At 42.0% G+C, this 14,759-nt stretch overlaps 1 long non-coding RNA gene across 1 annotated transcript in view; it reads left to right on the top strand.

Moving 5' to 3' along the window:
- The first annotated feature begins 269 nt into the window (after positions 1-269).
- LOC111867130 overlaps positions 270-14,759 on the top strand; it is a 35,913-nt gene continuing 21,423 nt past the window's right edge. Inside the window, exons 1-3 of the long non-coding RNA XR_002843294.2 lie at positions 270-355; positions 464-559; positions 2,606-2,692. This is a non-coding gene — a long non-coding RNA (uncharacterized LOC111867130). The remainder of the gene's footprint in view (positions 356-463; positions 560-2,605; positions 2,693-14,759) is intronic.

Below are 14,759 nucleotides of genomic sequence, written 5' to 3'. Positions count from 1 at the left end.
AGTTTATAACCCGAAAGCGACTCGCATGTACTTGCTTCTTGGCTAGTACAGTTGACAGGCTGTTAGATATCCCCAGTAACATCCTTTAACCGCCAGCACTTTTTAACTATATCATAAAATTAAGAAGCACCACCAGGAAAACTGGTCCGTGTATAGAAATACTGGTCACATTTCCAAGTCAATTATTTGTTCTATCGCCGCGAGCGACTGCCATGTAATTGCTCACGTGGAGAGCTTTAAAGCAGATGGAGCCATTACTGCTCGCAGACATGCATGCCGTGCCACATAACATCGAATGAAATCAAAATGGAGTGAATCTGACGCAAGTTTAGGCGTTTTAAAAGCGTTTTAACAGGTACTGTGTTATGTGTGTGGTACCTGAGGATGTTTTTACGTGTTCCTGACGCTGATCGCGCCGTTAAAATGATTCTTATCTTCGTTGCCGCCTCTATTCTTCTTCCAGCGCTGTTTCTTAAACAGATCTTGTGGCTGTTGTTGCTGACGTATGGGAAGCAAGTAACGAGTGAAGAAGTTAGTGAAAAGTCTCACATTCACTTCTGTAAGTAACTTCAAAAATTTATTCAAATGCTTAAGTAGCTTGAAACTAGAATTACGTCACAATAATGCATCGTCTTTAAGTTAAATATAGTGGTCTAGTGGTCAGAGTTCCTGGCTACAGATCCAGAGGTCAGGGTTCGATTCCCTGCGCTACCGGATTTTCTGAGAACTGGGACTAGAACGGGGTCCACTCAGCCTGGTGAGGATAACTGAGGAGCTGTTGAATGAAAAGTAGCAGCTCCGGTGCAGAAAACTGAAATTAACGGCGGTGGGGATTCGTTGCGCTGACCACGCGACTCCCTCTATCCGCTAAAGTTGGCACTAACTTCGCCGACAAGCGGCGGTCGCTCGGTCGGTATAGTTCGCTTGCAGATTAAAGTCACGGAGTTTTTAACTTTAATGTATAATATTCTAATTTACTTGCAGCTGTATTAAAAACAACAAATAAGGAGTTTTGGAAAGTCGACGCTATAAGAGAGAAAAATCACATAGTGGAAGTATTAATAAATTCCACGTTTTAACGTTTTAATGAATAATATTAGGATAAACGTAGCAAGGAGAATTAGATGGGCCGGAAATGTAGCAGGGACAGTTTTACCTTTAAAAGTTTAATATGTCGCAATTTACACGTTTGAACATTCGATTTATGTTTTAAGATTCGTATGGACCAATAACAGACATACAATTCGGTGACATATTTTTACGCTCGCTGTTCATTTTTCCTCTCAAGTAATCCGATATCTAGCCCTTCAGTTCCTACCTCACACTAAACATAAAGTACTTCTGTTACAAAAGAAACTCTTAAGACTGTATCGGGAAACAACAGATGTTTATTCTGAGAAATATGTAAAACACATATATACACTCAGTAATGTCTTCTGTAGTGCAGATAAACAGGAAGCAAACTGTCGTGCTGGGAACTCAAACGTGTGTTTATGTATAATTACATATTAAAACCATTAGACTTGGTTGCTGCTTGTTTCCGTTCTAGCTAAGCACAAACAATACCAAGGCTCTACTAGGTGACACGGCCTATCAGTTACCCCATGTTTATATTGTAGTAGCCTCTGTGTACTATATAAACTAGGAGAAGTGTAGCAACCACCATCAGCACAACATTCATACCGAATTTAGAAGCTTAAAGACGTATTTCAAACTATTAGCTTTAACTGACTCAGGAAACAGATCTGTAGTTAGGAGGAAAACATATCCTTAGGAATCCTAAAACCTTCCGTAAGTCTGCTTGAACATGAAATGAGAAGAGCTAAGAAGAACTAGGTTTCGGTGCCTTTCCAGACAAAGCCCTATGATCGTCACAAATTGTTCGAGCGATCCACAAAACATTCATGGAATTGCTGTGCTGAACTGCAGGAGTTTCTTTATCAGATCTGAGGTTCTCAGGGCGATGAGTATGGGGTGTGACGCCGTCTAGTCTGGTACAAGTCTGTCTTTATCTTCACGATCGAAGTCTAAGCGCTGTTTGATTGTTGCTTATATTGTTTGCCATAACACCCTGAAGACGGAGGGAGCATATTCCTACAAAACTTCGGCTGTACCAGACTACACGGTGTAGCGTCCGTAGAAGATAGTAGTCTTCGGCCTTTTTATGTCAAAGAGATTGTCCATAAGGAATCTTCTCCCCTGAAGCAGTCAACTGAAGGTGTGTACGAGTATTCAGTTTTCGGAACGTTTACGCCAGATCATTCATCGGAAGATAATCAGATGCTAGCAGACCACAGTATTTTCTGTAATGCGATTTATGGCCCAATAAGAAACCACAATGTTAGAACATACTTCATTTACCCTACTCTGATGCTTCTCATGTTTTCGAAATTAAAAAAAAAAATCATTTGTAAAGTTCGTAACGTTATTATTTCGAATTAGGTAAGCTGTTAGTAGCTGAACTGATTAGGATCGAATTTTACGTCGATAAATAAATAACCTGAATACGATTATAAGGCCTAATCTAGGTAATATCCCAGCATTTTCTTAGAACAACTGAGGAAAAACACGAAAACGTGTCATGACAGCCAATGTCTCATTCCAGATTCTCAGTGAGCACTCAATGAACACGAATCTAAAGCATTACCAATCCGTCCGGCGTCAAGGATCGCGCACGGTATACAACCAGAAGGTGAGTACTTTGAAGTCCATTACACTCAGTTAAGGATACTCAATAACGCACATTTTACTCGTTGAATCAGACGGATCACATACGAACCTCATTTTTGGCGGGATTTTGTATCGACACGGCCATTTTAAACAGACACTGCGAGCATAACGTTGCCGTGACTGTGGCCGGGGAACTCTGCCCTGTCATCCGGTTCCTGTCTCACACGGCAGCGCTGCCATTTCCATAAGAAAACGTCCCTTGCATTTTTACTTTCCGGATATTCCTCGTCCTTGAGACCTCTAATTTCACGGAGTGTTGAATCGTGAATTGTATGTGTATTAATTGTTCATCGCTGTGTCTGATTCCCTAATGAAATTTGTGCATGGATTTATATTGGAAGTGGAAACTGAAGCAATGTTCAGAAATTGTCGGCCTCTTTGTCACGAGGCAGTGGGATCACTGACAATGCCTCTGTTACGTAATTATTTAATTTCCGGTTTTAGAGCGAGTGTGGGAGCAGCGGTGGCAGACCGGTGGCTGCAGCCTACGTTCACCCCAACAGGTTTTCATTATCCACTGGGACCCCGTAGGTACACAAAGCACTCCTCTGGTAACAGCTTTCGTATCACGAACTCCGTTTATTGCTTAGGGCGAGAGCCAGATGTGTGCAGACTTATTTAACTCACTGACTACCCACCTATTTCCTATCTAACTCACTAATTTACTAATTTTATTTAATCGTGGGAAGAGAACAGTACTTTAGCTCGTCAAGAAATTCCCTACTTTTATGAAACCAAAAACGGCCTAATATTGCATTCATAGAACACGAATTTTTGGACTTCGGCCATCGTCCGGTGTTCTAAAGAACAATAAGGAACACGACGTTTCGGAAAATTGATCAGTTTCCATTCATATACGAGGGGGTGGGAGATATATGAGGACGGAAACAGATCCATTTTTAGAAACGATGTTTTCTTTAATGTTTTTTTAGAATACGAGGCGATGGACAAAGTCCAAAAACCCAGTAACCTTGAGTGTCACACTCCGTCGTCAGAACACTTCAGAATCTCTTCGCCTTTGGAGTCCAAATTCTGAATCATATTTCTCTACTGAAGTGTTTTCAGAACTTTACATTTGTAAAGACTTCATCGCGCGCAACCTTCCTAACTTCGTGGGTGTATAGCTTTTTGAGTTCTTCATTGTTAAAATCGACATATTTAAAAACGTTCTTTCTTCTCGGATACAATGCCATGTTAAAATGTAAAGGTATCCCTGTAACAGGCCGTGAAGGCCCATAGGGTTGTGAGACGTCGAGGCTCCCACATTTTCTGTAGACCATCGGCTCACAGATAGCGGTGAGGTTGTCAGCTTTACGCGCCGGCCGCCCTTTACCCCAGCAGGAAGATTCCTGATACTCAGTTCTGTTAGAGGCTAAGTAGAACCCAGGGCCACAGTGTGGCTGGAAGGATTAGGTAAATTAAAGAATCCAATGACCGCATCGGGATTTGGTCCTGCGACCTTCCGGCTTGTAGCATAGTGCCTCAGCCAACTACACTACCGCGTGCTCATTTAATCGAATCGAATGGTGTAAGGAAGCGGTCGTGGCCTAACTGGAGGCAGTATTCAGGTATTTCACTGGAGGGTTCCCACTACTGCCAACTTCCTACCCAGGCGACCCAGGTTCGAGTCCATGTCAGGTAATGTTGGATCTGTGGTGTATTGGCACTGGTGTAGGTTTTCTCCTAGTATTTCGGTTTCCCCTGCCAATTCTCATTCCATTCATTTATTGTTCTGTCACCGACACTGTATATAGTTTTGATACTGACAGCGTTGTTAAACAACAAATTTAAAAAATCTTAACACTTTTAATTGCATGCGATATATATCCCACGCATGCGCACACATCTTAACTCCCTTGAGGAGTCTGACAGTGAAGAGTGTAATGTTCCACATTACTCGTTTCCCTTCAGCCTTCTGGTAATGCCAATAAAAACAGATGAAGTTAAATATCTAAATAATCCATTAAGTCTGCTTATGCCAGTTTTAGCCAGATTCTTCAAGCGAATGTAAGACAATATTTGTGTCTCCTATTTCTTTCGCAGAAATGAGAAGCCACGCGTGGAATTTTATGAGTAGTTGCAATCAATTACCATTGTGACACACAGTTACGAAATAAACAACACACTGGTTATAAGAACGACAAAACAACACTGACCTCTTGCGCCCTTGCATAGCACTGAGACGGGATGTGCTAAGTAGGGACATGACATATTGAGGTCACGGGCAGAAAGCTTCGCCGACTGGGCTCTGTGCCTTCACAAACATCTGACATCCGCTGATGCTGGGGCAACACAGTCACAACTAAGTGAGAGGTTATGAGTTAGAGCGCAGCTGCGCACATACATGTACGCAACAATTCTGACTCCTTTGCTCCCTTTTCCTTAATTATCTCGTAAACCGTCCGATTTAGGGAAGTTTACTCGGTTTTCTCTGCCACGTTTGCTAGAACCATTTTTCTCTCCGACAGATATCTACAGCACGTTACAGACATGCGNTTGTATTGTTGTAGGCTTTGCCTAGCAACAGCTGTTTACTCGCCATTGCTAAGCAATGATACTTTCATTGTCACATTTGTTTGAATGTGGGCAGTTCCCACAAGGTCTTCATGTAAATTGTTACTTTCATTCAGTGTCAACCAAAAATGGAATTTGTCTACAAGTCTCAATGTGGGAGCCTCAACGTTTCACAACCCTCTGGGCCTTCATGGCCTGTTACAGGGATAGCTTTACTTTTTACTTTTACTTTACTATAAGTCTCTTAACAAAGCTCTCCTATATGAAATTTCATGACAATCCATCCAGTGATTTTAAAGTTGATATGCGTGGACAGACGGACAGATATGGCAAAGACGATACAGGGCGTTTTTGCAACTTTTATTTGTGACCGCGCATAAAAAAAGGGGGTAGAGGTGGGAAGATGAAGCACTGTGAGTTACTGTGAGTTACTGTGAGTTACTGTCGGTTTGAAGACTGTCCTATAAACGAAGTACGGAACATTTTATTGACTTGTTTGCGCATATTCCGGTTTCGTTGTTTAACGACGTCTAATCAACTGTGTACCCGGGATACGTATCTTCTGATTAGCGACAGACCGTGAATGGCGAGTGTGTCACGACGGTGGTAACTCTTTTCACGTTCCTTCACTGCCTTCATAAAAATGTAGGCTTATGACGTCAACGCGCTCTCTGTTAAGTGTTCGAGTGTATTACATATGTCTCCATTATCAAGTTTTAAATCAAAGGATCCAGTTCCATGAAATCTGATACGAACTCTAAGCCATTGGAGGCATATCTCGAAATTCTTTATATTTATAACTCTGGGTTCGATTCTCGGAGCTACCAGATTTTCTGAGAAGTAGTTTGTCTCGAATGGGGTCCACTCAGCCTCGTGAGGATAATTGAGGAGCTATTTCAAGGAAATAGCGGCTCCGGTCTAGAAAACTGAAATTAAGGCCGTGGGGATTGTGGTAGCATAACTCCAGGATTCAGCATCGTTGGACGCAATCCTGAACAATTTTAACCCAGCTACCATCATGTTTTACCTCCATAAAATCCATATTAATATTTTCTTCCCACATAGACCATAAGTCTCAGCCTTTTATTACTGCGTTTAAAAAAATATTTTCCCATCAAATTCTGTACGTATTCCTTTTCTCTAGTCTAAGTTGGCNACGTGGCCGGAAATGAGTCATAAAAGTAATCCGGGTTCTTTATTGAACGCTTCAATTCAGAGTATGCAGGCATACATATTGGCACCTGTCGCAGTGACTAAAGACGGTGTTCGGATTGGTAATTGGATTTATTGTTTATTTACAGGCCGTAACTACAAATAATTATAAGACTGTTACTGATTTTCACACTACAAAGCACTCCACACTAATCTCTTAAGCCTCTCTGCACTAGTCTTCATGGATTTATAACAAAGAAACTATAAAAGTCTCACTGAATCACACTCTCCAATATCACTGTACTACAGCACACATAAAGTCTTCACAGGCTGACTTGTGTACTCTTCTGTACCCCTAGTTACAGTACACTCTGAATTTACAGCTCATGGCTGTCGTTATATAGCCGCGGAACGGACATGGACCTAAAGTAGACAAATATCAATGATCGCTATCCAGCCAATCTATTGGCGCGTCGGCTTCCTCTATTATTGCGAGCTGGACCGTGTTTACAGAGCTGTTGCTTGGTAATGCGTTGACCAAATCCGTTACAATATAGACGATGTTTGGAATGTTAATCGTATTTATTGAACACTTATACAACTCGTTACTATACTACAGAACTCACTGTCACACACACACTGCAGTTTTCAGACTGTTACAGTCTCCACTAGCCGTTTCTTGGTAGCGGATTTCAACGGCGAACATTTCCCTTCTTCTGTGTTCCCGAACGGTCTCTGGCCTCAGCTACTAGCTTCTCACAGCAACAGCTCAAAACGACTGAACTGTATAAGTCTTTTAATTAACTCACTAACTCACCATCCACCTCACTGACTCACTCACTCCTTACTCACCTGTCTCGGCAAGGGCCGAGCAGAAAACACCGCTTCCCATTGCTGTTGTATCCTCTTGTTGCCGTGGAATTCTTGCGTTTGTGTTGCTTATCTCGGGGTCGATGCCTAGCAACGGTCTACATGCCACAATACGCCATGCTGGTATTACTGACTATAAACGACGAGTAACCTCCAATGAAATGATGTTAAAATAGAGTTCGTAATGTGGTTGAAAATTTGCTGTTAATAAACAGGAACGAAAACAAAAATATTCTGCTTTTTTTTATTATTATTATTTACGTCAATTTACAATCTACTTGACCACTGTAAGTAATAAGTAAATGAGATGGGTGCTTATGTCGTGAAGGCGGCAGCTGCCCAGTGGCAGTACTCTACCTTTTAGTTACATAAGTCTTCTGGCCANAATATTTTGGAACGTCTGTTGACGTCAGAGGCAGGACAGAGATGGTTGTTGACCTCAGACATGCTGGCGTAAGTACAGTTTAGGGGAAGATCTGAGACATGTGGACGCGGAGTTTATGTAACATAACCCACGGATCGCGGGGCCGCGACACGAGCTCGAGCCTAGACAGCTAATATCACGTGACAAAACATCCAATGAAAATAGTCACCTACACCGAGGCACGCAAATAGCCCACGGACTGTAACGGAAAGCGGAATTATTTAGAGGAAAGAAATGTCATTACTGGGAGCGCATGCGCATTCATAGAGGATTCATTCATACACAGCTCAAACGAACTGCGTTGTTTTATTGGCAATCCGTCAGAGTGCCTGCCAACCAAATGTTTCGCAACCTGTCACGTGACGGCACGCTCGAATATAGTTCAGTGTCTCAGGCACAAAAAAAAAAGTATATTATTGGCAGCTGCTTACGTAAGCTGGCACCCATTTATGCGTGAGACGATCTGCTTCGGGTATTCGCAATTGAATCTCAACGTCCAATATTGCAGGAATAAAAAATTACAGGTTTATGAAGTTTTTCATTCTTGACAACAATGACAATATAGACTAGAGACTATTGTTGGTAGATCAGAATCAGTAGCTACTGCCAGCAACATGCGTCTTCGGCGAACACTGACGCACTGACGTAACATCACGCAGCATCGTTACAGCTTTTATACGCAGAGAATTTTGTGTGAATAAGCTACGCTCACATTGCCACTTTTGAGGGTTTTCATCTCGGTGAAGGTTTATATTGTGGTCTTGTTTGTGGTTACCGACGTTTCTGAGGCACCTGATGCCTCCTTTCTTAGGATCATAGTGCCACCGAACAAATTTGTTCATGCAGTAACGCCTCTGGCTTATATTCGCAGACGCTTTGTTTAGTCTTGTTCGGAGCACATTGCATCCTGAGTGAGGTTCTGCGTGATTTGTATAAGTCTCCCCAGGATAATTCTGGGCAATAGCCTGAATTAGTCACGACCTGTTCCTTCTACAGACTTCCCAATTCGTTACTCATCACAAACAAAGCAGAAAACAAAATCCGTGGTCTGTAGTCCGCAAACGAACAATACCGACCGAGCGACCGCTCCTTATCGGCAAATTTAGTGCCAACTTTAGCGGATAGAGGGTGTCGCGTGGTCAGTGCAACGGATCCCCACGGCCGTTAGTCTCGGGTTACTCATCACTCGCCCTAAAAATCGGAGATGTAGAGGCCTAACCTGAGCTACTGGTAGCGTCGTTAAACATACCATGCGTGGAACAGCATTTCAAAAGTGTCTGTAACAAGGTACAGCATCATAGCCTGCAGCAGTAGTTAAACATATTTCTGGACACGTGACGGAAAGTGCTGGAGTTCTTGTTTATAAATGTTCCTACTGAAGATAGGGGGAACATATATTTTACATTTTACGAGCTTTGTCGCTTGTTTACATTACAAGGATATACATAGATCTTCATTTGCACTTCCAGTAACATCTGATGTATTTAAACAATTTCACAATATCCCATGTTATGTCGTATATTAGGTTAGGGTATAATTAGTTCGTAAAGTTTAGTAATTAATTTCCCGAACAATAATTAGTTCCTTTGTTCAAGATTAACTATAATTCTAACTCCAGGCAGAAGTTTCGTCAGATTAGAACGTACTCAAGATTAAGGCTTCTTTATCTCAATGCCGTCAAGTTGGGTAGGAGTCCATTGAAGTTTAGAAGGATCGTATCTGTTCAAGGGTAGAAGAATACGCCAGGCAATATCTGATCTTGAAGAAGGGGGCGATAAATTTCTCCGAAATGCCGGTGGGCTAATACAACCAAGAAGATCACACTCCTAACAATCACAGCTGTGAGAACCCCAGATACAACACGGGACATGTAATTTGCACAAGTCAGAAACGAGAGTTTTATTAAGGTGGTGCGTTTTTATATATAGGATGTCACAGGAGGAAAGGTCAGTATTCTGGGAGGTCCCAGTATCGGCCATTATAAACAGAAAAACTGTATAATGTAATCGTGCCCTATTCTGAACGATTTCTGAGATAGAGCCATTTCACTGTACAGTTCCAAAACTCTTGATAAGAAAGTAATATTACGTACTGTTTCTAATACCGGATTTATTGTTCAAGTGACAAAGTTGGTACAGTTTACCTAGTGTAATACATTTTCGAAAATTTCACCGTCAACATCAATGTACTTTGCAACTCGTGTGAGGACATGACGTGTTGCTCGTCTGTACAGTGTACAGTGTACTGTCCGGAATAGGGCGCATGTATATATACAGTTTTTTTACTTAGAATGACCGATAGTATGACCTCCCGTAATATTGATCTTTCCTCCTTGGACACCCTGTATATGGCAGTTTGTTCGAATTGAAGCTTCCATGGTGAATAAATGCACTAAAATCTTGTCAGTTGATCAGCCGTGTCAATGTTGAGTCAAAAGCCAATGTTTCGGTGATCTCTTACGGCTCCATCATCAAGGTCGGTATGATAAATGACCACACATCGCTGTTATATTGCTAGTCTGTCAAATCGATGATCTTACTGGAGCACTATGCAACACCGACTTACGGCCATTCAGTACTCCAACACTGGTGTGGGAGAAGATTTCCGAAACGTCGGTTTTTAACTGAACATTGACACGAGACTTATGGGCCGAGAAGAGAGTCATGCATTTATATGATGTCTCAAATTTTCTTTAATTCTTAACACATTTTTTCTCAACCCTTTGTGCCCAGACACACCGATGTGCAGTGAACTTAGTGTACGTGTGCCGAGATATTTACAATTCAATTATTCTTCTACGTAAATAAGAATTTAAGGGTACTAGCTTCTTGGATGTGATGCCGAGTAGTCTAGTAAAAGTCCCTCAAGGACTGAAATATGTACGTATAAAACGGATCACTGGCTGGGCTTTCTGTGGAAGCCGCAGCTAGTGGTGGGAACTGCCAAATTTTTCGCCTAAATTTTAGCAGACATTTCTGTAGTATCTCTTCCGTACTTGCTCCCGTTATCATGACAATCTTTTCAGCTGTTTTCAGAACTGTGATGAATGACACATTCGTATAATCCTATTTATAACGAAAGCTTAAAAATATGAGCAGGAATATGAACAGAGATAACGGCTGCAAGAGCGTACAGAGGGTAGTACAACACACAACACATACCAGCACACACATACGCCACGGTCTCTCAAACAATGAGCCGTAACCCCCCTCCCGTGGGGGACTAGTCTACAAGTTTTCAAGAATTATTTAAAATATTACTGTAACCACACATGGTCTCAGTATGTCCGTAAGTTTTATATACTCGTGGGACCTTACCGAAAATGTATCTCCAGGCCATAAAATATATTCAAACAATTTGTATGACTTTACAGGAAACGGTATAGTTACTGTACATGTAGCCAGGCTGTAAAGCTATTCAATTTCCTGCTGTCACTCTACAGTATGATAGGCACTTGCAACAATGTGCAGAACTTCACTTTTCGTGGCTGTGAAGGAATATTCTATAGCTTACTGAAGCTGAAGCAAGGCTAGAATGCTGTTAAAATTCCTGATATCACTCTACAGACTGGTAGAGACTTGCAACAATGAGCAGAACTTCACTTTTCGTGGCTGTTCAGGAATATTCTATAGCTTACTGTAGCTCAAGCAAGGCTAGGTTGCTGTTCAAATTCCTGATGTCACTGTACAGTCTGGTAGAGACTTGCAACAATACGCAGAAGTGCTTTATTTCGCTGACTGGTAGAGATGGCGAGTCGCACAGATTTCTGTTTCATTCAGGAGGGGGCCTGGCACGGCATCACAAGGTCTGGGAACCCCTGATATATCGCGTTATATAAGCATAATGTGACTACAAATGGTGACTTGTTCTCACGTCTGATGTTATACTACACTTGTAGTGAGCTGTTAATTAGAAACATTTCAACACTGGCTTATATAATAGCTGGATCTCAAGGCACATAAATTCAAATTCATAGACCATTTCTTTCAAGATATAACATCAAATCATGGCCAAAGGGAAGTATGGATAAGTAAAGTTTAACGTCGTATATTTACCTTCCTTCTTTTAGAGTTCTCAGAAACGCCGGATCAGGGGTAAAGTGCTGAAAATGGATTTCAATAAGGCGCTGGTTACTCGGATCAGCTGCACTCTTCAGGACAGATGATGGATGTGTGCAGAACATGGGTGGAATCAAGGTTTACAGGGATAAACCTAAGTGCTCAGAGACAAACTTGTTCAAGTGCCACTCTGCCCACCACATTTTGTTTTTATCTAACGACTATTTCAGCAGCCGAGATCATACAGCGTCGGGTGTCGGGGGACTAGTGAGAAATTTTGCGGACAGGATGTGTCAAGAAGCAGACATGGCCTAATTGGAGCTACTGTGGCGACATGTAATGAAGACTGAGGAAAACTGTGATCCCTCTCAGGACAGTTTGTGTTGAGGTATGAAGAAGAGACATCCACAGCATAGCGCAGAGATGATGTTCACGCGGCAGCGACCTCCAAATTCACCGCCACAAATACAACATGGATTGCCCTGAGACTAAACTCGGACCTACGAAATCACTAACCGACTTCACCCTCCGGGCTGGAGGAGTGGCTGCGGCAGATTGTCCTGAATTGGGGTTCAAGAGACGGATCAATTGCTCTAGTACCGAACTTAAAGGAATTGTCAACATAACAGAATTAAAAGTTTCACCAACAACAGATTTTGACGAAGCACGCTGGTGCAGCTGTAACGTTTTAGATTTTTATTTCGGAGGTGTCTGGTTCGAATCTGAGTAGGGACATAATATATTCTGACAGATGTTTCTCACGGTTTACCTTAGTTCCTTCTAGCAAATTAGGGGTCATTTCTTAGATTAGGTCATTATCAATTCTTGCCGGGGTAGTGTAGTCGGTACAGCGACTGGCTACGGGGTGAAGGACTGAAAGGTTGGAGTTCGATTCACGGTAGGGTCAGGAGTTTCTCTTCTACAAATCGTCGTGACCGGCTATGTGGTCCACAGAGCTTCCTATCCACTGGCTAGCGTGGGATCTTTCCTCGGTGGTAAAGCGGCCGAGGCGTGAAGCTGGCCACTCCAGATAGTGCCGAGGTTAAGAAAATTTGGATCTATTCATCCACTCCCCCTTTCGTCTTCATGGCGTGTGTAGTGCTTAATTCGTTGAGAATAGGGACAAATTTACCTTACCACTTTTTTTTGTAATTTGTTGCAACCCACATTCATCAGATATTTTACTACTTCGCTATGCAGTCGAGACACTGACAACATCGTTCATTAAACGGTAAGGAACACAGGTGTACACCGGGATACAGAAGAAACCCGAGAGGGAGCTACTGGAAGACCGAGACACGCCGCTTTTTCCACAACAGCAGGATATCAGTACAGAAAATGAAGCCACTGATTTCTTGCATGCAACCGCCATGAACTTGTGCCAGCTTCTGCAATTAACAGACGGAGCCCCACGCTGTCACAAAATAGAGTGCGTTGCCAATCTCACATCCAATTTACTGGCACAGACTACAACCCATAATTCCCTGCGACTGTCCCTGACAGTACAGTCCAATTAAGAAATAAGGCCTATTTTAGTCCAGAATATCTGAAATGTGAAGATAAGATGAAAGGTCTGAAATTAGGCAATTTCGGATTACGACAGCAAAAATTTGTTGAGCTTTAACATGTTGCATGAACGTTAAGTTACGTAGTGGGTTACAAACGAGCCAGAAGTCTCTTGCTTCGGCGTCAGGTCTGTGAAGAATGATAATGTCCTGATGTTGGTGCGTTTAGTGCGGTTATCATTTATCATTAAATGTGATTTAGTATGTGAGTATGTAGAAGATTTCTTTTCTTTTCTAAACATGTACGTACTTTGAAGCAAGCAGTCTTCTGGGATTTGGCGCCGTGTATATGTGGTGTTAACCGACGTTTCGGAGGAACGTATCGCCCCCATCTTCAGGGTAGAAGAAAAAATATAAGAAATATACAAGCGAAGAGACCGTGAGAACCGATAAAAGCAGACTTTTTTCTTCTACCTTGAAGATGGAGGCGATACGTTCCTCCGAAACGTCGGTTAACACCACATATACACGGCGCCAAATCCCAGAAGACTGCTTGCTTCATAGTCACCGCCGTGAAAGCCTCAAATCTTACAAGTACGTACTTTGTCTAATAAATGTTAGGCTGTCTTTGGTATCAGTCTAAAATTCATAGGATCCTTCTGCTGATATCCTCTGTTTATTTTTAGTCTCAAATATTATAATTACTGAAATATTATCTTATCTCCCGAAAAATTTCATCGAAAACTCATTTTTTATTTTCTTATGGGGTGAAACTGAGTCAACTTGGTACTGCGGCCACTTCTGGCCTATTGTACCAGCCTCAGATGACAGGTGAGGGTGATTGTGGAGCAATTGGTGGAATGAAGATTGGCAGGGGAAAGTGAAGTACTCGGAAAAATCCTGACCCATCTCCACTTTGTCCACCACAAGTCCCACATGGCCAGACCTGGGCTCGAAACCGGGCCGCAGCAATTGGAAGCCAGCGACTAACAGCTAGAGCTATGGCGCAGCTAGAACTCAAATTAGTGATTTTTAAAATATGTAATTGTGATTGAATGCTGTGAGAAATACGAACTGCGCGTTTGGATACAATTCCCAGGTAGAAGGGTTGCTGTGGCGCATATTAATGGAATATTTAATAATATTATAATATTAATATTCCATTTTATTCGGTACGAAGTTTCCCAACATTTTTGAGAAATTCTAATACTTCAGGGGGATGATGAAATATTTTTTTTACGGTTTTACCTTCAAGCCACTGAGAACAGTCTTATATATATTAAAACATTTTGCATGTAACCTGAAGTAATTCGGAAGGGTATTGATTTATAAATACATTACGGCGTCTATCTAGTGCGTGAATCTTTGTCACGCGAAGCAAACTGACAATATTTATAGGATGAAAAAGAAATATCTTTCTTATTATTTATTATTCGTAACACAAAGAGGGAATTTTGAAGGCGCGTCCACATTACTCGTGCTCGTGCTCGTGCTCGCCAGGCTTGT

The sequence above is a fragment of the Cryptotermes secundus genome, unplaced genomic scaffold (assembly GCF_002891405.2).
Source record: "Cryptotermes secundus unplaced genomic scaffold, Csec_1.0 scaffold381, whole genome shotgun sequence".
Classification (NCBI taxonomy): domain Eukaryota; kingdom Metazoa; phylum Arthropoda; class Insecta; order Blattodea; family Kalotermitidae; genus Cryptotermes; species Cryptotermes secundus.
This window is presented reverse-complemented; position numbering and strand designations above follow the sequence as displayed.